Genomic DNA, 26833 nt, shown 5'->3' with positions numbered 1-26833 from the left:
AATATATGAAAATATATATATATATATATATATATATATATATATATATATATATATATATATAGATATGTATGAAGCGCAGCTACTAGTAGTTTGTTCCATTACCCCCCTTTCCCTCAAAGATTGACACAGCAGACAGTCCATAAACATTTAAATCTTTTAACTTTATTTCTCTTCCGGTATTTGTTGCGGTATTGCATTAAAGAGCCACTCTGAATAACTCCCAAAGATTTATGCAATGGAAACACAACACTCAATCCAGAACACATAAAGCCTCTGTGAAGAACTTCCATCTTGCTCTGGTTCCAATGTATGTGTACATATATATACATACATACATACATGCGCACGTGCACATGTACTTTTGCAAAGTATACAGCATATGTTAACTGATAGCAGGGATGGAACATGTTGAATGTAAGCAGGTCAGTGTGTAACAAAACATATAAAAATGTATCGGGGATGGAGGCGCATGTATATATTTTACTGCCTCACATAAAGTCCCACTTTAGTTTTAGGTTTAGTCTGTTTTCATAACAAAACATATAGACCACGCATGCAGAGGCATGCACATGTAATAGGCTCATAGAGGTGCTAATTAACATGAGTGAAGGAGACGTACTGGTAAGTGTGTGTGTGGGAGTACTGAATCACACCTACCTATGAGGTGTAGCGAAAGTATTTTTTCTTTTATTCTTTTTTAATGTGGGTCTGTCGAATGTACCTACAGAGGAAATGAACACAAAGGAAAAGAAGGTGGAACAGGAGGGATGGACCTGAGAGGAATCTCTCAAAATGCTTATTGGATGTCAATTGTAACCACATTAGATAGTAGAGGGATGTGGAGTGCCCAGAGTGTGTGGGATATCTGGATAACTAACCTGTCTCCAATGTTGTATAGGGGAGCTGCAGGCTGCGTTCATCCTTGGGAGCCAGAGGGTCGTAAGTTATGTGAGGGTGGGAGGTGGATGATGTCTCCCACCAGTATTCCTGTCATGTACAGTACCTACAGAGGTCTATGGCTGTCTCAGTCCGCATGACACATGGGTAGTGTGAAGGAGAGGATGTGCAGGCTTGTTTAAGAGACGGCAGGGGGCGGGTCCATGGGCAGGCTAGTAAGTCCTCTTAGCAGACCTGGAAGATGGGTGGGTCTTACCCTGGAACGTACGCCATCGAGTAAGTGGGCGTGGTTGTGTGTTCCAGATACCGAATACATGTCTGAACATCTGCCTGTACCCGGAGGGGGATGATCTAGCAAAACAACTGTCTTGTAACGAGACATAATAGGTGTGTGGAAACATATACCATCCCAATGTGGGTGGAACCGTGAGTGCCATGCTTTTCCGAGGTGTGCACTCGGAGGAGTTTATCTAATTATAGAAATATATATATATATATATATATATATATACAAATAAAATGGTATAGTAGTAATATTGGGCTGCAGAGTGCTATTGCAATGTATAAGAGGCAAAATGTAAGGGAGATATAGGTGTCTCAAGTTAGTAGTGGAAAATGGAAGAAGTATATTAACATAAAGTGCAGATAATGGTCACTGTAATATCTAGCACTGTAAAAAGTAATGGTTTAGTGATTATATATGCAGATATGGTAGTGTGAGTGAGTAAGAGAGGGATGGAGGGAATGGAACAAACTGCCGGTGCAGATGGCTATGGAAGCTCATGATGGATATATGAAGGGATGGATAGCACTAGGGTACTAGTAAATGAGGAAATAATTGTAGTACGAAACATAAGAAAAATAAGAATAGAATAGGATAGAAAAATTAGTATGGTCATGATGGAAAAATTAAATAAAATTAAATAAAATAAAAGTGAGCGGGGCAGGAATGCTTAATGTGGGAATAGTCTGAATGGATGCTGGTGCTAGTCATGCATCTAGATCACCCAGTGGACTTCGAGATCTTCATTCATTCCAACAGGAGCCATTGACCCAAGAGTGAAGATCCAAAATGATTCTTGTCTACAGAGTCTCTGAAATCTCCTCCCCATATCATCATATTTTTTAATAGCTTCAGATTTAAGGCCTATTGGATTTCCATTATGGCATTCTCTGAAATGCGTAGGCGCAGAATAATTGTGACTTTTCATATTTTTCATAGACTGATCATACATGTTGCTATTGATAATGCTGCAACGTAAAGTAAGCCACACGGACAAACTATACCATAGACCAAGTAGGAAGTACCGCAATCGATGAACTGGCCGATTTTATGGTTATGGCCGTCAGACCTTAGTTTGTCCATGTGGCTTACTTTATGTTGGGCGCACAATACGTCCACTGAGGACAAGATTCAGTGAGCACAAATGCAGCATTATCAATAGCAATATGTACGATCAGTCTATGAAAAATAAGAAAAGTCACAACTATTCAGTGCCTACGTATTTCAGAGAATGCCATGGAAATCCAATAGGCCTTAACCAGTTGCCGACCGCTGCACGACGATGTACGTCGGCAGAATGGCACGGGCAGGCAAAAGGACTTACAGGTACGTCCTTGCCTGCCCGCGGGTGGGGGGTCCGATTGGACCCCCCCCCCGGTGCCTGTGGCAGTCGGAAAATCTTCCCCGGCGATTGGAGGTGAGGGGGAGGCCATCCATTCGTGGCCCACCCCTCGCGATCGCTCCCAGCCAATGGGATAATTTCCCTGCCTCTGTATTGTACACAGAGGCAGAGGAAATGATGTCATCTCTCCTCGACTCTGCATTTTCCGTTACGGCGCCGAGGAGAGAAGACTGGAATGTGAGTGCACCAACACACACAAACTTAGTAGAACATGCCAGGCACACATTACACCCCCGATTACCCCCCAATCCCCCCCGATCACCCCCCCCCCCGTCACACTGACACCAAGCAGTTTTTTTTTTTTCTGATTACTGCATGGTGTCAGTTTGTGACAGTGTGGTAGGCCAGTTAGTGTTAGCCCCCTGTAGGTCTAGGATACCCCCTAACCCCCCCAATAAAGTTTTAACCCCTTGATCACCCCCCGTCGCCAGTGTCGCTAAGCGATCATTTTTCTGATCGCTGTATTAGTGTCACTGGTGACGCTAGTTAGGGAGGTAAATATTTAGGTTCGCCATCAGCGTTTTATAGCGACAGGGACCCCATATACTACCTAATAAATGTTTTAACCCCTTGATTGCCCCCTAGTTAACCCTTTCACCACTGATCACCGTATAACTGTTACGGGTGACGCTGGTTAGTTTGTTTATTTTTTATAGTGTCAGGGCACCCACCGTTTATTACCTAATAAAGGTTTAGCCCCCTGATCGCGGTGATATGCGTCGCCCCAGGCAGCTTAAAATCTTAAAACCAGTACCGCTAACACCCATGCACGCAGCATACGCCTCCCTTAGTGGTATAGTATCTGATCGGATCAATATCTGATCCGATCAAATCTATACTAGCGTCCCCAGCAGTTTAGTGTTCCCAAAAACGCAGTGTTAGCGGGATCAGCCCAGATACCTGCTAGCTCCTGCGTTTTGCCCCTCCGCCCGGCCCAGCCCCCCCAAGTGTAGTATCGATCGATCACTGTCACTTACAAAACACTAAATGCATAACTGCAGCGTTCGCAGAGTCAGGCCTGATCCCTGCAATCGCTAACAGTTTTTTTGGTAGCGTTTTGGTGAACTGGCAAGCACCAGCCCCAGGCAGCATCAGGTTAGCGCCAGTACCGCTAACACCCACACACGCACCGTACACTTCCCTTAGTGGTATAGTATCTGAACGGATCAATATCTGATCCGATCAGATCTATACTAGCGTCTCCAGCAGTTTAGGGTTCCCAAAAACGCAGTGTTAGCGGGATCAGCCCAGATACCTGCTAGCACCTGCGTTTTGCCCCTCCGCCCAGCCCAGCCCAGCCCACCCAAGTGCAGTATCGATCGATCACTGTCACTTACAAAACACTAAACGCATAACTGCAGCGTTTGCAGAGTCAGGCCTGATCCCTGCGATCGCTAACAATTTTTTTGGTAGCGTTTTGGTGAACTGGCAAGCACCAGCCCCAGGCAGCGTCAGGTTACTGCCAGTACCGCTAACACCCACGCACGCACCGTACACCTCCATTAGTGGTGTAGTATCTGAACGGATCAATATCTGATCCGATCAGATCTATACTAGCGTCCCCAGCAGTTTAGGGTTCCCAAAAACGCAGTGTTAGCAGGATCAGCCCAGATACCTGCTAGAACCTGCGTTTTGGCCCTCCGCCCCGGCCCAGCCCAGCCCTCCCAAGTGCAGTATCGATTGATCACTGTCACTTACAAAACACTAAACACATAACTGCAGCATTTGCAGAGTCAGGCCTGATCCCTGCAATCGCTAACAGTTTTTTTGGTAGCGTTTTGGTGAACTGGCAAGCACCAGCGGCCTAGTACACCCCGGTCATAGTCAAACCAGCACTGCAGTAACACTTGGTGACGTGTCGAGTCCCATAAGTGCAGTTCAAGCTGGTGAGGTGGCAAGCACAAGTAGTGTCCAGCTGCCACCAAGAAGACAAACACAGGCCGGTCGTGCCCATAGTGCCCTTCCTGCAGCATTCTCCAATCCTAATTGGGAACCCACCACTTCTGCAGCGCCTGTACTTCCCCCATTCACATCCCCAACCAAATGCAGTCGGCTGCATGAGAGGCATTTTCTTTATGTCCTCCCGAGTACCCCTACCCAACGAACCCCCCCAAAAAAGGTGCTGTGTCTGCAGCAAGCGCGGATATAGGTGCGACACCCCCTATTATTTTCCCTCCTGTCCTGACAATCCTGGTTTTTGCATTGGTGAATGTTTTGAACGCTACCATGCACTAGTTGAGTATTAGCGTAGGGTACAGCATTGCACAAACTAGGCACACTTTCACAGGGTCTCCCAAGATGCCATCGCATTTTGAGAGACCCAAACCTGGAACCGGTTACAGTTATAAAAGTTAGTTACAAAAAAAAGTGTAAAAATAAAAAAAATATATATATATATATATATATATATATATATATAAAAAAAAAAAATAGTTGTCGTTTTATTGTTCTCTCTCTCTCTCTATTCTCTCTCTATTGTTCTGCTCTTTTTTACTGTATTCTATTCTGCAATGTTTTATTGTTATTATGTTTTATCATGTTTGCTTTTCAGGTATGCAATTTTTTATACTTTACCGTTTACTGTGTTTTATTGTTAACCATTTTTTTGTCTTCAGGTACGCCATTCACGACTTTGATTGATTATACCAGAATGATGCCTGCAGGTTTAGGTATCATCTTGGTATCATTCTTTTCAGCCAGCGGTCAGCTTTGATGTAAAAGCAATCCTGGCAGCTAATTAGCCTCTAGACTGCTTTTACAAGCAGTGGGAGGGAATGCCCCCCCCACTGTCTTCCGTGTTTTTCTCTGGCTCTCCTGTCTCAACAGGAAACCTGAGAATGCAGCTGGTGAATCAGCCAGGTGACCATAGAGCTGATAAGAGACCAGAGTGGCTCCAAACATCTCTATGGCTTAAGAAACCAGAATCTACGAGCATTTCATGACTTAGACTTTGCCAGATGTAAACAGCGCCATTGGGAAATTGGGAAAGCATTTTATCACACCGATCTTGGTGTGGTCAGATGCTTTGAGGGCAGAGGAGAGATCTAAGGTCTAATAGACCCCAATTTTTTCAAAAAAGAGTACCTGTCACTACCTATTGCTATCATAGGGGATATTTACATTCCCCGAGATAACAATAAAAATGATTAAAAAAAAATGAAAGGAACAGTTTAAAAATAAGATAAAAAAGCAAAAAAATAATAAAGAAAAAAAAAAAAAAAAGCAAGCGTTGGTTTGGCGTCAAATGTAAACAGATGTAAACCATGCATGTGAGGTATCACCACGAAGGTCAGATCGAGGGCAGTAATTTTAGCAGTAGACCTCCTCTGTAAATCTAAAGTGGTAACCTGTAAAGGCTTTTAAAGTTTTTTTAAAATGTATTTATTTTGTTGCCACTGCACGTTTGTGCGCAATTTTAAAGCATGTCGTGTTTGGTATCCATGTACTCGGCCTAAGATCATCTTTTTTATTTCATCAAACATTTGGGCAATATAGTGTGTTTTAGTGCATTAAAATTTTAAAAAGTGTGTTTTTTCCCAAAAAAATGCATTTTAAAAATCGCTGCGCAAATACTGTGTGAAAAAAAAATGAAACACCCACCATTTTAATCTGTACGGCATTTGCTTTAAAAAAATATATAATGTTTGGGGGTTCAAAGTAATTTTCTTGCAAAAAAAAATAATTTTTTCATGTAAACAAAAAGTGTCAGAAAGGGCTTTGTCTTCAAGTGGTTAGAAGAGTGGGTGATGTGTGACATAAGCTTCTAAATGTTGTGCATAAAATGCCAGGACAGTTCAAAACCCCCCAAATGACCCCATTTTGGAAAGTAGACACCCCAAGCTATTTGCTGAGAAGCATGTCGAGTCCATGGAATATTTTATATTGTGACACAAGTTGCGGGAAAGAGACACATTTTTTTTTTTTTTTTTGCACAAAGTTGTCACTAAATGATATATTGCTCAAACATGCCATGGGAATATGTGAAATTACACCCCAAAATACATTCTGTTGCTTCTCCTGAGTACGGGGATACCAAATGTGTGAGACTTTTTGAGAGCCTAGCCGCGTACGGGACCCCGAAAACCAAGCACCCCCTTCAGGCTTTCTAAGGGCGTAAATTTTTGATTTCACTCTTCACTGCCTATCACAGTTTCGGAGGCAATGGAATGCCCAGGTGGCACAAACCCCCCCCCCCCCTAAATGACCCTATTTGGGAAAGTAGACACCCCAAGCTATTTGCTGAGAGGTATAGTGAGTATTTTGCAAACCTCACTTTTTGTCACAAAGTTTTGAAAATTGAAAAAAGAAAAAAAAATGTTTTTTCTTCTCTTTCTTCATTTTCAAAAACAAATGAGAGCTGCAAAATACTCACCATGCCTCTCAGCAAATAGCTTTGGATGTCTACTTTCCAAAATGGGGTCATTTGGGGGGGTTTGTGCCACCTGGGCATTCCATGGCCTCCAAAACTGTGATAGGCAGTGAAGAGTGAAAACAAAAATTTACACCCTTAGAAATCCTGAAGGCAGAGATTGGTTTTCGGGGCCCCGTACGCGGCTAGGCTCTCAAAAAGTCCCACACATGTGGTATCCCCATACTCAGGAGAAGCAGCTAAATGTATTTTGGGCTGCAATTCGAACATATGCCCATGGCCTGTGTGAGCAATATATCATTTAGTGACAACTTTGTGCAAAAAAAAAAAAAAAAAATTTGTCACTTTCCCGCAACTTGTGTCAAAATATAAAATATTCCATGGACTCAACATGCCTCTCAGCAAATAGCTTGCGGTGTCTACTTTCCAAAATGGGGTCATTTGGGGGGGGGGTGCCATCTGGGCATTTTATGGCCTTCAAAACTGTGATAGGTAGTGAGGGGTGAAATAAAAAATTTACGCCCTTAGAAATCCTGAAGGCGGTGATTGGTTTTCGGGGCCCCGTACGCGGCTAGGCTCCCAAAAAGTCCCACACATGTGGTATCCCTGTACTCAGGAGAAGCAGCTGAATGTATTTTGGGGTGCAATTCCACATATGCCCATGGCCTGTGTGAGCAATATATCATTTAGTGACAACTTTTTGTAATTTTTTTTTTTTTTTGTCATTATTCAATCACTTGGGACAAAAAAATTAATATTCAATGAGCTCAACATGCCTCTGAGCAATTTCCTTGGGGTGTCTACTTTCCAAAATGGGGTCATTTGGGGGGGTTTGTACTGCCCTGCCATTTTAGCACCTCAAGAAATGACATAGGCAGTCATAAACTAAAAGCTGTGTAAATCCCCGAAAATGTACCCTAGCTTGTAGACGCTATAACTTTTGCGCAAACCAATAAATATACACTTATTGACATTTTTTTTACCAAAGACATGTGGCTGAATACATTTTGGCCTAAATGTATGACTAAAATTGAGTTTATTTACTTTTTTATAACAAAAAGTAGAAAATATCATTTTTTTTCAAAATTTTCGGTCTTTTTCCGTTTATAGCGCAAAAAATAAAAACGGCAGAGGTGATCAAATACCATCAAAAGAAAGCTCTATTTGTGGGAAGAAAAGGACGCAAATTTCGTTTGGGTACAGCATTGCATGACCGCGAAATTAGCAGTTAAAGCGACGCAGTGCCAAATTGTAAAAAGTGCTCTGGTCAGGAAGGGGGTAAATCCTTCCGGGGCTGAAGTGGTTAAAGTGTTCGGCATTGAAGCTATTTAAAAATATGATGATATGGGGAGGAGATTTCAGAGACTCTGTAGACAAGAATCATTTTGGATCTTCACTCTTGGGTCAATGGCTCCTGTTGGAATGAATGAAGATCTCGAAGTCCACTGGGTGATCTAGATGCATGACTAGCACCAGCATCCATTCAGACTATTCCCACATTAAGCATTCCTGCCTCGCTCACTTTTATTTTATTTTATTTTATCTTTCCATCATGACCATACTCATTTTTCTATCCTATTCTATTCTTATTTTTCGTATGTTTCGTACTACAATTATTTCCACATTTACTAGTACCCTAGTGCCATCCATCCCTTCATATATCCATCATGAGCTTCCATAGCCATCTGCACCGGCAGTTTGTTCCATTCCCTCCATCCCTCTCTTACTCACTCACACTACCATATCTGCATATATAATCACTAAACCATTACTTTTTACAGTACTAGATATTACAGTGACCATTATCTGCACTTTATGTTAATATATTTCTTCCATTTTCCACTACTAACTTGAGACACCTATATCTCCCCTACATTTTGCCTCTTATACATTGCAATAGCACTCTGCAGCCCAATATTACTACTATACCATTTTATTTGTATATATTAAGGCTGTGGAAATTAAAGATTAATTTCTCGATTAATCGTTAATTTTTTTGATCGATCAAAATGTTTTTTAACAGTAGGCTGCCTGCCCTGGGGCCGCTTTGGGCCAAGCTGTGGCTGCAGCACTCCGCTCCCTCCTCCTCCTCCTCAACTATATGTCATACACAGTCTGCGGGCATCTCCTGCTGTGTGTCTCCAAGCTGAGTGTGAAAACTTTGGCCACGCTGTGAGAAAAGTCCTGCCCTCCTCCTAGATCAGCTTGTGTGATAGACGCAGTGTTCTGTCTATCACACAAGCTGATCTAGGAGGAGGGCAGAACTTTTCTCACAGCATGGCCAAAGTTTTCACACTCAGCTCCAAGACACACAGCGGAGCACGGGGAGGCGGCCATTATAGGCACGGTGAGGCGGCCATTATAGGCACGGCAAGGCTGCGATTATGGGCACGGTGAGACAGCATTATGGGCACGGTGAGGCTGCGATTATGGGCACAGTGAGACTGCATTATGGGAACGGTGAGGCTGCGATTATGGGCACGGTGAGTCTGCATTATGAGCACGGTAAGGCTGTGATTATGGGCACGGTGAGGCTGTGATTATGGGCATGGTAAGGCTGAGAACATGGGCACGGTGAGGCTAAGTTTATGACGTGTGACGTCCTAGACTTCCCCCGCTATGTCCGGCTTCGGCCGTTGCCATAACAACGGTGCTAAATCAGCTAAAAGTAGTTGGATCTGTGTTGGATCTGTATGTGTGTTATAATCGAAATTAGTCGATTAATCAATTAAAAAGAAAATCAATTAATCGAACACGAAAATTTTAATCAGTAACAGCCCTAGTATATATCTATTTTATTTGTATATATATATTTCTATAATTAGATAAACCCCTCCGAGTGCACACCTCGGAAAAGCATGGCACTCACAGTTCCACCCACATTGGGATGGTATATGTTTCCACACACCTATTATGTGCCCGCTGTCTGGAGCCACCTATGTATGCTGCTCTCACAGCATACATTGATCTGGCTCGTTACAAGACAGTTGCTTTGCTAGATCATCCCCCTCCGGGTACAGGCAGATGTTCAGACATGTATTCGGTATCTGGAACACACGACCATGCCCACTTACTCGATGGCGTACGTTCCAGGGTAAGACCCACCCATCTTCCAGGTCTGCTAAGAGGACTTACTAGCCTGCCCACGGACCCGCCCCCTGCCGTATCTTAAACAAGCCTGCACATTCTCTCCTTCACACTACCCATGTGTCATGCGGACTGAGACAGCCATAGACCTCTGTAGGTACATGACAGGAATACTGGTGGGAGACATCATCCACCTCCCACCCTCACATAACTTACGACCCTCTGGCTCCCAAGGATGAACGCAGCCTGCAGCTCCCCTATACAACTTTGGAGACAGGTTAGTTATCCAGATATCCCACACACTCTGGGCACTCCACATCCCTCTACTATCTAATGTGGTTACAATTGACATCCAATAAGCATTTTGAGAGATTCCTCTCAGGTCCATCCCTCCTGTTCCACCTTCTTTTCCTTTGTGTTCATTTCCTCTGTAGGTACATTCGACAGACCCACATTAAAAAAGAATAAAAGAAAAAATACTTTCGCTACACCTCATAGGTAGGTGTGATCCAGTTATCCCATACATGTGCACTCCTCTGCATGCGTGGTCTATATGTTTTGTTACACACTGATCTGCTTACATTCAACATGCTCCATCCCTGCTATCAGTTAACATATACTGTATACCTTGCAAAAGTACATGTACTCGTGCGCATGTATGTATGTATGAATGTACATATATATATATATATATATATATATATATATATATATATATACGCCTGCACCCATCTTTACTCTTGTGCTGCTGTCTATGTGCTGGCATGGATGCATTGCACACGCATGCGCACGTTCATTGTACATGAATACCATATGACTCTTTATACGGTGAGATTTGTTTTTTTTTTTTGTGTATTGGATTAGTGTATATATATTTTTTCACATATATATATATATATATATATATATATATATATATATATATATATATATATATATATATATAAATTTTTTTCATTGAGATATATATATATATATATATATATATATATATATATATATATATATATATATATATTCATATATTTTTTCATATGAGGGAAAGGGGGGTAATGGGAACATACTTCAGGAAAGAACGAACTATTAGCAGCTCCTATGGGAGTAGTGCGCTATATATATATATATATATATATATATATATATATATATATATATATATATATATATATATATATATATAAAAATACTATAAATCCAAAATCTCTGTTTGAAATACAGGAATGAATGTTCATAATGTCTGATGGAACATCGTGTTGTTGTACACATAGTTTTCTGGACACTTGGACACAACAAGCTGCACATATTTTGGGAAAGAGTTAGAACCCCTGCTAGTTGTTGATGTCTGGGTTCTTTCCAGGGAGAGTTTTGGCTTTGTATACACTTTAATATACAGATTATGTTATTTTCAGAAGCTCTGTGTAATTATTTAAAAAACTGTGTTACATAATATAATGTGTAGCAGTCATCTTTGCTCCAGTCTGAGTGAAAATGGCTTCTGCATATGGTACTATTTGACACTCTAGTCTGAGTTTACACTGTGCTGAGGATGCTCTTCACCCTCATGTTACATCTTTTGGCCAATCACCATGCTGTCATACAGAGTGTGACACATGCTCCTCCATACCCAAAAGAATTGGAAAGTTGAGTATATTTCACTGAGGGAGACAATAAAGCATGAACAAATATCAGTTTAGTCTTTAACAATGGGAACTGTCAAAACAGTAGAATCTAGAAGAACAATCCATAGGAATCTAGATAACAATGAAGAGTAATAGAGATGAGAGAATGAGCTTGGTTTTAATTTTTGATCCACTTATCAAACTCATCATAAATTTGAAAAAATGCAGACTTAAAAAAAGACTCATGAGCAATTAAATCTTAAAAGCATGCATATTGTTTATTATATTATTTATAGTGAACAGGAGCTGTGCTTTTTCTTATCTAATAAATATTATAAAATCCACTCATTTAATAATTATCATATATCCAATATGTGTCAATAAAGTGTGGCAATCTCAAAAAAGTGCAAATAAAACATTAAAGTGCCTAAAGTCAAGCAAAATAGCTAATTTCAAGGTGACTATGCATCTATTTGTATTCTGGATGAAGATCCTTTTAAACAAAAAGTGCTCTGTGTATCCACAACTGCTCCGCACCACCAATGGGTTTAAAATCATAGTTTTGCTGGTAGCTTACATTTGGCCAATTGTACACCAGTGTAATGTATAAATATGGCAGAGATGATGTGGGTGGCCACGCCTCCTGATGACGTCCTAGATATGAGGAAATGCATAGGGGCGGGACTTCTGGTTACCATGTCACTTCCACTTAGTGGAACCCATGCTGACTCCAGAAAGGAATGGAGCAGTGTCACACCCTGTGGGAATCAGCAGATTATTCCAGGCGCTGGGAAAGGCACTATCTTTGTGAGTGTACACACAATTTTTTACATCTTTACTATATCTAAGAAAGCCACCAGTGCTTCCCTAAGAGCCACAGATGTCATGGGGAATCTCCACCCCTCTACATAAAAAGTGACATCAGTATCCAAATATGGCCACTGGTCAATGATGTCACCACAATCTGCTTCTTTTCTAAAAAAAAAAATAAAAAAACAGGCACTTTTAAAAATCCCACAAAAACATACAGTAGTAAACCCTTAAGCCTCGTACACGCGATCGGATTGTTGGCCAACAAAAGTTTTGTTCGAAGGGCGTTGGCCCAAACTTGTCTTGAAAAAAAACGGCAAGGAATTGTCGTCCAACAAACACAAACGTACTGACGTACTATGTGTTTTTTCAGCTCTTTAGCGCCACCCTTTGGGCTCCTTCTGCTAATTTCGTGTTAGCAGAAGTTTGGTGAGTGTTGATTTGCGCTTTTCATTTCACGGTTTTCATTTAGCGCTTTTCATTTCATGCTTTTCAGTTCATTTCTGAATGGCTGTTCATCAACCAGACATGTTGCGGAATCGGAGGAGATAACGTGTTATTTATTATTGGCCTTGGAGTTATTGCTTTGAAATTATTTTTTGGTTGAATAATGATTTGATTTGGTATATTTTTTATATTTTTGGATGCATAGAATGCACTTTTTGGTTACGTTCTATTGGCAGATAGCATGTCTAATTTTATTTGTTTTCTTTTTTTAATGCACAATAAAAAAAATGTGGAGAATAATACTTGGCTATGTGTTTTACTTATGACAAAAACACAATGTAAAATTGACAAGGGACACCAACATAGTTGTATCTTTGATCTTAAAAACTATGGGATAATGGTGTTATGGTAATTTGCTCCCCCCCCAAAAAAAAGCATTATAATATTATTCTTGATATCACTAGAAAAAAAACTCCATCAGTATCACCAGCAAAGCAGCTTCATTATTATCCCATTAAAGTAATTAATGAGTATGGCCTCAAGTAGAAGACTAATATACAACAAATAAATGTGCCATCATCCAGATTTGAATTGAGAGAATGTAGGAGTGGAGGTGCGAGAGCAATTGTTGCCACTGGCCTACGCATGTCCACGCCTAAATAGTTGTATTTTGGACTACCTCGGCACTTGATAATTAATAACAATTGATTGATCATAAAAATATATAAATTTTAATGCGTACAATACATAAATATGCAGACAATGTGTGTTAAAAACAACAGTTTGTATACGCCCCTGGAGTTTCTGTTGGAGTGGGGTATTGTCGGACACAGGGGATTGTAAAAACAGAATCTGGTTAGAGGATAATAGAAATTGGAAACTAAAATTGTTTTGAGGTGCACACCCAGGTGTGATAGGGTAGTGAGGGTAGATAAGTGTGGGGGGTAGAGGACGGAGGGGGGGTGATGGGGGGTGGAATGGGAGGGGGACAGGGATGAAAGGAAGGGAAAGAGGAGGAAACAGTTCCCCCCCTGTTTCCTCCTCTCTCCCTTCCTTTCGTCCGTGTCCCCCTCCCCACCCTCCCATTCCACCCCCCTTTACCCCCCCGTCCTCTTCGCCCCCACACGTATCTACCCTCACGTCATCACTTTCCTGTTCTGCTCACTACCCTATCATACCTGGGTGTTCACCTCAAAACAATTTTAATTTCCAAATTCTAAATTGAATGCAATATGCTGTTTTAAATTTGTTTGCTGCACTTTCTATGGTGCTATAAATATATTAATTGTTTTATAGACCACTCCTCCTGAAGAAGCGGTTTTCTACCACGAAATCGGTTGAAGCACCTTATGTACACCCCTCTCCAACAGAAAATCCACGGGAGAACCCGTCAGTAACTTGTTAATTGTGGCGTATACAAACTGTTGTTTTTAACACGCATTGTCTGTATATTTATGTATTGTACGCATTAAAATTTATATATTTTTATGATCAATCAATTGTTATTAATTATCAAGTTCCGAGATAGTCCAAAATCCAACTTTTTAGGCATGGACGTGCGTAGACCCGTGGCAGCAATTGCTCTCGCACCTCCACTCCTACATTCTCTCAATTATCCCATTAAAGAAGAAGAGAATGTGCGCTGCATTTCGAAATTTCATAATTTGCCACGTCACAAATGTTGATTCTCCAATACGAGCGCTAGTTTACAAGACCGACCGCTTCTGGCTCGTCCTTGCTTCCGTGCATGCGTGTTTGTACTTTGGACTTTTGTCCGACGGACTTGTGTACACATGCTCGGAAGATCCGACAACAGACATTTGTCAGCGGCAAATTTTAAAACCTGCTATCCAACATTTTTCCGCGGAAAATCCGACAACAATTACCCAATGTAGCATACACATGGTCGGATTTTCCGCCAACAGCCAAAATTTCCCGTTGGAAAATCTGATCGTGTGTACGAGGCTTTAGGGTGTGTTTTTTTTTTTTTCTTAAAGAATTCAGCAATGAAAGCTGAATCCTGGCTGCCTGGAATGTTTATTTTTTGCATTGGTTCATGTTACACTGGGTAGTGTCGCATACCTGAAGGGAGACTGAAATTATGGGGTCAGCCTCTCTTGTATCTCCAACCCAGGACCCACTGAGTGTGACACAGAGGGCGCTGAGGGACAGGAGGAACACTAGTACCTGTAGGTGAAGACCCGGGGACTTGCAGAGGAAGATGCAATTCTGAGGAAACAGGAGAACGATCAGGTCAGGAGCAGTAGTAGTGCAACTTAATTCAGCATAAGGTTAAGGAGGCACTCCACTTGCACTGCAGGACTGAAGCGTGTGGCAGGTCAGAGCTTTCAGCAGACTAGCGGGCACGTACAGCGGGTCACAGAATTGTGATCACAGGCAGCCAGGCAGACACTCAAACGAGTCAGGAAGACAGGATCAAAGACAGGAGCATAGTCATAGGATAGCTAGGTTCATCAGCGAGCAGGTAGCGAGGTACTGAATCAGGAGCAGAGCCAAAGTCAGGAACAAGCTGGGTCAGGAATTAGCGACAGGACAAGCAGGATCTGAGATCAGGTCAGGAGTAAGCCAGGTCAGTAACCAAGGGAACACACTGGAAGTACACAGGACACAGAGAACAGCTAAAGACCAGTCAGCATAGAGCACAGACAGAGGCATCCTTAACCACTTGCCAACCAGCCGGCGTCATTATACTGTTCTGTGAGGAGAGGAGAGGCAGATTGTGAGTTCCTAATAGCTAGGAACCATGAACTGTCATCTTCTATAGACAGTCCCCTAACCCTACAGTTAGAACACACAGTCAGGGAACACAGTTAAACCCTCGATTGCCCCCTAGTGTTAACCCATCCCCTGCCAGTGACATTTACACAGTAATCACTGCATTTTTATAGCACTGATTGCTGAATAATTGTCAATGGTTTCAAAATGTGTCAAAAGTGTTCGATGTGTCCGCCATAATGTTGCAGTCCCGATAAAAATCGCAGATTGCCGCCATTACTAGTAAAAAAAATAATAATAAAACTGCTATAAATCAATCCCCTATTTTGTAGTGTAGCAATAACTCTCGGTGGAGCTGCTGGTTTAAGCGGGCCTGTCATCTATGCTCTTCACCCTTCTTAAATTGTTCAATCTCCTTGACACAAATGTAGTGCAGTGTTGTAATTATATGAATATCAACTTTAACCCACAATATGCACTTACAGTTATAGTTACCTCTACCTGGGTGTTGGTAGCTCCACCTGCATGAGAAATGACAACACTGCACACAAACTTCAGTAATAACCAAAAATAACTTCTTTCTTTGGCTAAATAATATATTTATATAAAGAATTATTACAATGACTATACTATCACACCAACATAGTATAACAGTATAAGAAATGATTGTGACATTCAGTAACAGACACAAATATATCTTATTATATATAATTGTAGACCTTAAAGTCACTATCCTTTGTAACTAAATGCAGGGCCCTGCAATGAAAAGGTAGTCCTGACGTCTTCAGTCTTCGCTAGCTTTTATAATTGTAATCAGCAAAGGGTTCCTCCTGGGTGTTGCGCAGAGTAATATGACACACTAAAACAATTGTAATCCAGCAGATTGACTAAGTGTTCTTATATGAAGAAACCAGACATCTAGCATCCATACTTGGATACTGGAGTCTATTCAGATGTAAAGTTCTCCAACTTAACTTGTTCCATGGGACTATCAGTCCCAGCAACACTCTGTAACAGTTCTCACTGTGTATGTAGTAGTTAAACAAACTTCTGGGTGTTAACCCTCTCACCATATGGGATCCGGGCAGATGGATGTCTCCGTTTCAGCATTTCTCAGTCCATATCGAGACACCACCACGCCGTCACACTGTTCCGTTCACAAGCGACCAGGAGTCCTCGGTTATCTGCCCACGGGAATGATCACTTTGGCTGCTCCAGCACACTGTGATGTGATGGCAGGATCCTTGTGGCTGCTCCGCTCCTTCGCAAAGTAGGCCGCAACCCTGTAGGACACACACACCCAGAGGATTCTGCTGGCAGGCCACATGTCTCAGGAACAAAAGACCTAAGATGGCCGCTCCTTACCCTTTTATATCCTCCCACAATGCAGTTCAGTTCTCACCTTGTCCAGGAGCATTGTGGGTGGGTCAGAGCTTAAGTTCCGAAGTAAACAATGAATCACTTCCATGTCATATCACTTGATCATGAAACGTAAACGTATTGTACTTTCTCAATTGTCCACAAGATGGCACTAACACAACCTATGTACTGTATAATACACATAGAGCTAGAAACAAAGATTGTCAGTGCTACAGTAGTATAACTTAATAAGTAAAATATAACTAGTAACTAAAATAAGTTTTATAACTTTTGCGTAAACCAACCAATATACTCTTATTGCGATTTTTATTACCGAAAATATGTAGAAGAATACATATCGGCCTAAACTGGGGAAAAAATGTGCTTTTTTTAAAAAAAAAAATTGGGATATTTATCATAGCAAAAAGTACAATATGTTGTATTTTTTTCAAAATTGTCGCTCTTTTTTTGTTTTGATTATAGCGCAAAGAATAAAAACTGCAGAGATAATCAAATACCACCAAAAGAAAGCTCTATTTGTGGGAAAAAAAGGACGTCAATTTTGTTTGGGTACAGCGTCGCACAACCGCGCAATTGTCAGTTAAAGCGGTGCAGTGCCGAATCACAAAAAATGGCCTGGGCATTAAGCAGCCACATCTTCCATGGCTGAAGTGGTTAAACAGTCCGTCTGACACCAACAGACATTGTGCGCGCACCTGTTCACATGCGCGCATTCATGTGCGCATGAGTCACGAGACCCTGTGATGTAACGAGTAGGGGAGGGGCAGATTGGTTTGGCAAGACATGTTTGCATTTCTCAAGGAGAGGCACGAAGTAGCTGCAGCATCGTGGTTTTATATGACATACGCTGTATACAGTTGGTGCACTGGAGCACCTTTCAAATGTGACTTCTATACACATTTATTAATAAATTGAATATTGTTTAAAACTATACAAGCACTATTTGAAGCTCTTTCTCTCTTACATATATCGAGTAATAATGGAGGTACATCAATGAAGCAATGAGGTAGAAAGCATGGTCTTTTAGTCCGTGGTGACTAAAAAGATTTATTTGACCAAAGTTAAGTGTGAGGTCACACTCTGTGAGATGAGAACATTTCTGATGGGGGTGCACTAAGGTGAATTGATACAAAGCACAGATTTTTGAGGATTTGTGAAGACTCAACAAGTTACAACTTTTTTTCTGACATTATTCATTAACTATTTAATGGCACTTAAGCACAAGATTTATATTATTATAAGAAAAAATATACATGAATATATTATATTATTTTATTATATTGTTGTTTATTCACATGTAATTAAGATGGCACTCATATTAGCACAGGAAAATTGAGACACTAATGCCGAGTACACATGAGCGGACTTTTCGACCGGACCGAATTGGGCGGACAATCTGACCGTGTGTGGTCTTCATCGGAACTTCAGCTGACTTTTTCTGTCGAAAGTCTGATGAACTTTAGATTTGGACCATGCTTCAAATCTTTCCACCGGAACTCCACCAGACCCAGTTCCTATCGAGAAATCCGCTCGTCTGTATGCTAGTCCGATGGACAAAAAAACGACGCATGCCAGAAGCAAGTATGAAACGGAAGCGCTTGGTCTGGTAAAACTAGTGTGCGTATTGTAGCTAGCACATTCCTCACGCTGCAAATTCTGTGATCGTTTGAATGCAGTGCAGTCTTCATTATAATGCTAGAAGAACAAAGTTGTTTTGCTGCTCATATTCACACAGAGTTCTCACAAACTGATTTCAGGATTATTTCTCTTTGATCTCAGGAATGATATTGTATTTTTTAAAAGCCCGAGCTCCATAATAATGTTTACACATTTGTTTTTTGGAGTCATCTTTTATTATTTTTTATTTCAACAAGATCTTTTTTTTAGGATTGTTACAAAATTATTTTATAGTGATCGCTATATATATATATATATATATATATATATATATATATATATATATATATATATATATATATATATATATATATATATATATATATATTTCTTTTCCAAAATCTCCACGGTTGCTTCTGGGATGAAAGTCTGCACAAATGCCAGAAGTCTCTCCAGCGTTGACTTCCTTACTGGTTTAATGTAATATTGAGGGTGTTTGACCTACCACAGATTCCTCATCTCCCTGTACTTCTCAATAAATGGTATCAGAAATTCAGGGTCCTTAAACTTATTATTCATTTTTGCTGTAAGACTAAACTCACATAATCTTATCCCAAACATAATAAGTATCACTCTTTAAGCAGTATAGGCCGCTACAAAGTAAAGAAAATTTACCTTCGTTTCGGACGCTCGTAACTTCAGTTTCTATTTCCTCCACGCACAGAACGTACGTACAGCACATGCGTGTTAACGTTATATACACTGTGCTTGCGTGAAACTCTTCCTGCGTCGCCTGCCCCTGACGTTATTTTTTACAAATATTCCCCGCCCCTTTCTCTACGCACAGAACGTATGTATGGCACGTGCGGGTTAACTTTATATACACTGCGCATGCGTAAAACTCCACCTGCTTTGCCTGCCCCTGACGTTCTTTTTCATGAATATTCTCCGCCCCTTCTATCTATGGTGCATAGTAGGAGAAACAATGGCGGAGACACAGCAGGTGTGTACTAATTACTCCAGTAATGAGGAAGAGGGGATTTAAGGCCTCCAATATAGCCTTTAAAGAGATGGTGGAGATGGTAGCAATTTTGCAGAGAAAAGATTACGATGGGAAGCATGGACCGTACACCCAGTCTAATTTACAAAAGGCAAAAATAATGTCCAAAGTGGTGAAGACCCTGCATCATAATTTTGGGGTACGATGCTCTAAAGACCAGCTGAGGAAACGATGGTCCGACCTTAAATTGAGGGAGCCGGATCAGTACAGACGAATCAAGGAAGTTCTTAAAAAAGTAAGTAATTGTCATGTATTCCTATTCTGATTATTAACCACTTCAGCCCCAGAAGGATTTACCTCCTTCCTGACCAGAGCACTTTTTACAATTTGGCACTGCGTCACTTTAATTGCTAATTGTGCGGTCATGCAATGCTGTACCCAAACGAAATTTGCGTCCTTTTTTTCCCACAAATAGAGCTTTCTTTTAATGATATTTGATCACCTCTGCGGTTTTTATTTTTTGCGCAATAAACGGAAAAAGACCGAAAATTTTGAAAAAAAAATGATATTTTCTACTTTTTGTTATAAAAAAATCCAATAAACTAAATTTTAGTCATACATTTAGGCCAAAATGTATTCAGCAAAAAAAAAATTGGGGTAAAAAAAATGTCAATAAGCGTATATTTATTGGTTTGCGCAAAAGTTATAGCGTCTACAAACTAGGGTACATTTTCTGGAATTTACACAGCTTTTAGTTTATGACTGCCTATGTCATTTCTTGAGGTGCTAAAATGGCAGGGCAGTACAACCCCCCCAAATGACCCCATTTTGGAAAGTAGACACCCCAAGGAAATTGCTGAGAGGCATGTTGAGCTCATTGAATATTACATTTTTTTGTCCCAAGTGATTGAATTATGATAAAAAAAAATTTACAAAAAGTTGTCACTAAATGATATATTGCTCACACATGCCATGGTTATATGTGGAATTGCACCCCAAAATACATTTAGCTGCTTCTCCTGAGTATGGGGATACCACATGTGTTTGACTTTTTGGGAGCCTAGCTGCCCCGAAAACCAAGCACCGCCTTCAGAATTTCTAAGGGCTTAGATTTTTGCAACCCAATTCTGCTGATTCTCCTGAGTACGGGGATACCACATGTGTGGGACTGTTTGGGAGCCTAGCTGCATATGGGGCCCCAAAAACCAAGCACCGCCTTCAGGATTTCTAAGGGCATAAATTCTTTATTTCACTCCTCACTACCTATCACAGTTTCGAAGGCCATAAAATGCCAAAATAGTACAAAAGCCCCCCAAATGACCCCATTTTGGAAAGTAGACACCCCAAGCTATTTGTTGAGAGGCATGGTGAGTATTTTGCAGCTCTCATTTGTTTTTGAAAATGAAGAAAGGCAAGAAAAATGTTTTTTTTTCTTTTTTCAATTTTTCAAAACTGTGACAAAAAGTGAGGCCTGCAAAATACTCACCATACCTCTCTGCAAATAGCTTGGGGTGTCTACTTTCCAAAATGGAGTCATTTGGGGGGGGGGTGTTGTGCCATATGGGTATTCCATGGCCTCCGAAACTGTGATAGGCAGTGAAGAGTGAAATCAAAAATTTTCACCCTTAGAAAGCCTGAAGGCGGTGCTTGGTTTTCGGGGTCCCATACGCAGCTAGGCTCCCAAAAAGTCTCACACATGTGGTATCCCAGTACTCAGGAGAAGAAACAGAATGTATTTTGAGGTGTAATTTCACGTATTCCCATGGCATGTTTGAGCAATATATCATTTAGTGACAACTTTGTGCAAAAAAAAAAAAAAAAATTGTCTTTTTCCCGCAACTTGTGTCACAATATAAAATATTCCATGGACTCGACATGCCTCTCAGCAAATATCTTGGGGTGTCTACTTTCCAAAATGGGGTCATTTGGGGGGGTTTAGAACTGTCCTGGCATTTTATGCACAATATTTAGAAGCTTATGTCACACATCACCCACTCTTCTAACCACTTGAAGACAAAGCCCTTTCTGATACTTTTTGTTTACATGAAAACATTTTTTTTTTTTGCAAGAAAATTACTTTGAACCCCCAAACATTATATATTTTTTTTTAAAGTAAAGGCCCTACAGATTAAAATGGTGGGTGTTTCATTTATTTATTTTTTTCACACAGTATTTGCACAGCAATTTTTCAAACACATTTTTTTGGGGAAAAAACACACTTTTTTCAATTTTAATGCACTAAAACACACTATATTGCCCCAATGTTTGATGACAGTTTATCCGAGTTTATCCGAGTACATGGATACCAAACATGACATGCTTTAAAATTGCGCACAAACATGCAGTGGCGACAAACTAAATACATATTTAAAAGCCTTTAAAAGCCTTCACAGGTTACCACTTTAGATTTACAGAGGAGGTCTACTGCTAAAATTATTGCGCTCGATCTGACCTTCATGGTAATACCTCACATGCATAGTGCAATTGCTGTTTACATTTGACGCCAGCACGCTTGCATTCGCCTTTGCACAAGAGCAGGGGGGGACAGGCAGGGGGGGACAGGCAGGGGGGAACAGGGGTGCTTTTTTTTTTTTTTTTTCTTTTTTATCTTATTCTTAAACTGTTCCCTTGATTTTTTTTTTTTTAAATCATTTTTATTGTTATCTCATGGACTGTAAATATCCCCTATGATAGCAATAGTTAGTGACAGGTACTCTTTTTTTTAAAAATTGGGGTCTATTAGACCCTAGATCTCTCCTCTGCCCTCAAAGCATCTGACCACACCAAGATCGGTGTGATAAAATGCTTTCCCAATTTCCCAATGGTGCTGTTTACATCCGGCGAAATCTAAGTCATAAAATGCTCGTAGCTTCCGGTTTCTTAGGCCATAGAGATGATTGGAGCCATTCTGGTCTCTGATCAGCTCTATGGTCAGTTGGCCGAATCACCAGCTGCATTCTCAGGTTCCCTGTTGGAACAGAATAGAATAGAATAGAGTAAAAAAGAGCAGAACAATAGAGAGAGAACAATAAAACGACAACTATTTTTGTTTTTTTATTTTATATTTTTTTTGTGGGTTTTTTTTTTTACACTTTTTTTTGTAACTGTAACTTTTGTAACTGTAACCGGTTCCAGGTTTGGTCTCTCAAAATGCGATGGCATCTTGGGAGACCCTGTGAAAGTGTGCCTAGTCTGAGCAGTGCTGTACCCTACGCTAATACTCAACTAGTGTATGGTAGCGTTCAAAACATTCACCAATGCAAAGACCAGGATTGTCAGGACAGGAGGGACAATAATAGCGGGTGTCACGCCTATATCCGTGCTTGCTGCAGACACAACATCTTTTTTGGAGGGGTTCCCTGGGTAGGAGTACTCAGGAGGACATAAAGAAAATGACTCTCATGAAGCCGGCTTTGGTTGGGGAAGGTGAGGTGGAGCACCGTCTGGAAACAGAAGGGCTCGGACAATCTCTTCCTGGAATTTAAGGAAGGATCCAGTCCATCCTGAAGCTCTGTATAGTACATGAGTGTTCAGCAAAGCCAATTGAAATAAATAAACAGACACTTTCTTGTACCAGCGTCTAGCCTTACGGGCAACTAGGTACGGCGCCAACAACTTGTCGTTGAGGTCTACCCCTCCCATATTTTGGTTATATTCGTGGACACAGAGGAGTTTCTCCACAACACCAGTCGCTATAGTAATTTGGACCGTCGTGTCTGCATGAAGGGAGGTAAGTATGAAAACATTCTTATTGTCCCTCCACTTCATAGTGAGCAAGTTATTACACTTCAAGCAGGCTTTCTCCCCCAGCCTAAGATGGGAATCTACAAGCCTCTGGGGTAAGCCCCGGTGATTAGGTCACACGGTGCCACATGCTCCAATCTGCTGATCAAACAAGTGACTAAGAAGTGGCACGCTCGTGTAATAATTGTCCACGTACAAGTGGTACCCCTTTCTGAATAAGGGTGACACCAAGTCCCGCACAATCTTGCCAGCGCTTCCTATGTAGTCAGGGCAGTTTGTCGGCTCTACGTGGCTATCTATTCCCTCGTAAACCATAAAACTATATGTATAGCCTGTGGCCCTGTCACAGAGCTTATACATCTTGGCCCCACTATCTGGCATGCTTTCTGGGAAGGTACTGTTTAAATGACAACCGGCCAGAAAACTTAATCAGGGACTCATCAACATAGACAGCTTGATGGGGAGTAAACAAGTCTGCAAAACAATTGGTGAAGTGGTTTACGAGGGGCTGAATTTTGCAGAGCCGATCGTATCCAGGGTCTCCACGAGGATGACAGAGTTCATTGTCAGTGAAGTGCATGAATCGCAAGATCTGCTCGTATTGTGCCCTGGTCATGGAGGCAGAGAACAAGGGCATATGGTGAATTGGGTCAGTGGACCAATATGACCGTAACTCACTCTTTTTAGTTATGCCCATGTTGAGGGAAAGGCCCAGAAAGAGCTTAAATTCAGAAACCGTAATTGGTCTCCAATCTCTGGCAAGGGAGGACTGGGGAATAGTGGTGATGTGTTGACCAGCGTACAAATTGCTTTGGTCCACAATAGATCTATAGAGATCTTCAGTGAAAAACAGTGAATAAAAATCAAGTGACATAAAATCAGCTGTTTCCACCTGAATGCCGGGTTGGCTAGTGAATGGGGGAAGTACGGGTGCCACAGAAGTGGTGGGTTCCCAATTAGGATTGGCGAATGCAGCAGGAAGGGCACTATGGGCACGACAGGCCTGTGTTCGTCTTCTTGGTGGCAGCGGGACACTACTTGTGCTTGCCACCTCACCAGCTTGAACTGCACTTATGGGACTCACCATGTCACCACGTGATACTGCAGTGCTATATTGAATATGACCAGGGTGTACTAGGCCGCTGGTGCTTGCCAGTTCACCAGAAGGAATAGTACTGCTCTGCTCCATACGAGGGACCTGCGGTTCTTGCACATCAACAACAGAAGAAGAAGTTCGGGGTCTGGTACGCCTGTCCTTGGCAGGGACCACAACTATGTTGTCAGAGCTATCTGTCATGGAGCCGCTGTCCTCTACAGGATCGTATTCTGAGCCTGAATCTGACAGATGAGTGACTTCCTCTTCACCATCTGTCATGCTCAGAAACATGTAGGCCTCTTCACTAGTGTACCTTCAATTTGCCATTTTGGGCTCTAAATTTAGTGGTACACTAGTGAGACTCACAGGTAAAAAAGCTCCTGACTGTTAGCGACTGTATCAAAACGCTACCAAAAAAACTGTTAGCGATCACAGGCATAAGGCTGGACTCTGCGAATGCTGCAGTTATGTGTGTTTAGTATTTTGTAAGTGACAGTGATCGATTGATACTGCACTTGGGTGGGCTGGGCGGAGGGGCAAAATGCAGATGCTAGCAGGTATCTGGGCTGATCCCGCTAACACTGCGTTTTTGGGAACCCTAAACTGCTGGGGACGCTAGTATAGATCTGATCAGATCAGATATTGATCCGTTCAGACATTATACCACTAAGGGAGGTGTATGCTGCGTGCGTGGGTCATAGCGGTACTGGCACTAACATGACGCTGCCTGGGGCAACGCAGACCCTATTTGACCCTAAAACCTAACTTGTATCACCCGGGGGGGTTAAACGGCGGGTGCCCTGACACTATAAGAAATAAACTAACTAACCAGCGTCACCTGTAACAGTTATACGGTGATCACTGGTGAAAGGGTTAACTAGGGGGCAATCAGGGGGTTAAAACCTTTACTAGGTAGTATATGGGGGTCCCTGACGCTATAAAACGCCGACGGCAAACCTAAATAAATACTTACCTCCCTAACTAGCGTCACCTGTGACACTAATACAGATCAGAAAAACGATCGCTTAGTGACACTGGTGATGGGGGGTGATCACAGGGTTAAACCTTTATTAGGGGAGTTAGGGGGGTACCCTAGACCTAAAGGGGCTTACCACTAACTGCCCTACCACTTCTAATGGTCACAAATGACGCCAATGCAGTAATCAGTAAAAAAAAACCTGTTATTGGTGTCACTGTAACAGGGGGTGCAGGAGGGTGATCGGGGGGTGAAAAGTGTGCCTAGAGTGTTCTACTGTTAGTGTAGTGTTGGTGCACTTACTTGGATGTCTTCTCTCCTCGGCGCCGGAACGAAAAGACCAACACGAGGAGAGATGACATCACTTCCTCTGCCGCTGTTTACATTACAGCAGCAGAGGAAGATTGTCATTCATTGGGAGCAATCACGAGGGGGTGGCCATGAATGAGTGGCCTCCCCCTCAGCACGGATCTCTCCCCTAACGCTGCCACCCGCCTCGGGCACCGAGGGGGAGCGATGCGCCTCCCGCCTGCGGGAGGTAAATCACTTATCAGATACGTGATTTTGCCTGCCCGTGCCATTCTGCCTCAGTATATCTGCGTTAGGTGGTCGGCAAGTGGTTAACTTGCATGCTGCTCCATGTGCTTTTCTTTACTGTACAGTTTTAATTGTTAATCGTTCGTTGGAAACATCATTCGTAGGAAACATCATTAGCAAGTATACACAATGTATTTACATTAAAGAAAAAAACGCGCTGAAAAAATATGTAATTAAATACACCAATAAGAGAGCAGCAGCATGCAGTGCGATAACACAAAAAGTCCAATATATAATAAGGAAGCTGCACTAAAAAAGAGAAGTATGTCCAAAAGGTTATGACAATCCAATGGAAGCACTTAAAATCTTGCAAACACCCTGGTGTGCACACATAAACAAGGTGCCCGACCACCGTAGCTGTAGATTAGGCTTACCAGACAGTAAGCAACAAACGCAGATGGCTTACAACCCAGCCAGGGCGCAGCTTTCTTATTATATATTATACAATGTATTTAGTTGATACAGGGTTTAAACAATACTTTGGTCTTGATAATTTGTCTTATTAAAAGAAGTTTAGGACATTGTTGTCTAGATGTCTTTGAAACTAGAATGAATAGCAAACTTCATTCAGTGGAATGTAAGGAGAGGACACTCAGCAGCTGTTTACACATCTGGACTCAGGAGCACAAGTGTGGGACACCAGAATACATTTTTTAGGGTAACCCACACAGGTGCTCCAGTGGATACTTGTTGGGGTATCTCTATCTATGAAATGTGGACAAAAAAGGTAAGTATAACGGCTTGTTTCAAAGGGAATTTTAATCATGTCT

Source organism: Aquarana catesbeiana, linkage group LG11 (genome assembly GCF_042186555.1).
Source record: "Aquarana catesbeiana isolate 2022-GZ linkage group LG11, ASM4218655v1, whole genome shotgun sequence".
NCBI classification, from domain to species: domain Eukaryota; kingdom Metazoa; phylum Chordata; class Amphibia; order Anura; family Ranidae; genus Aquarana; species Aquarana catesbeiana.
The sequence above is the reverse complement of the archived record's forward strand: the minus strand, read 5'-3'. Positions refer to the sequence as shown.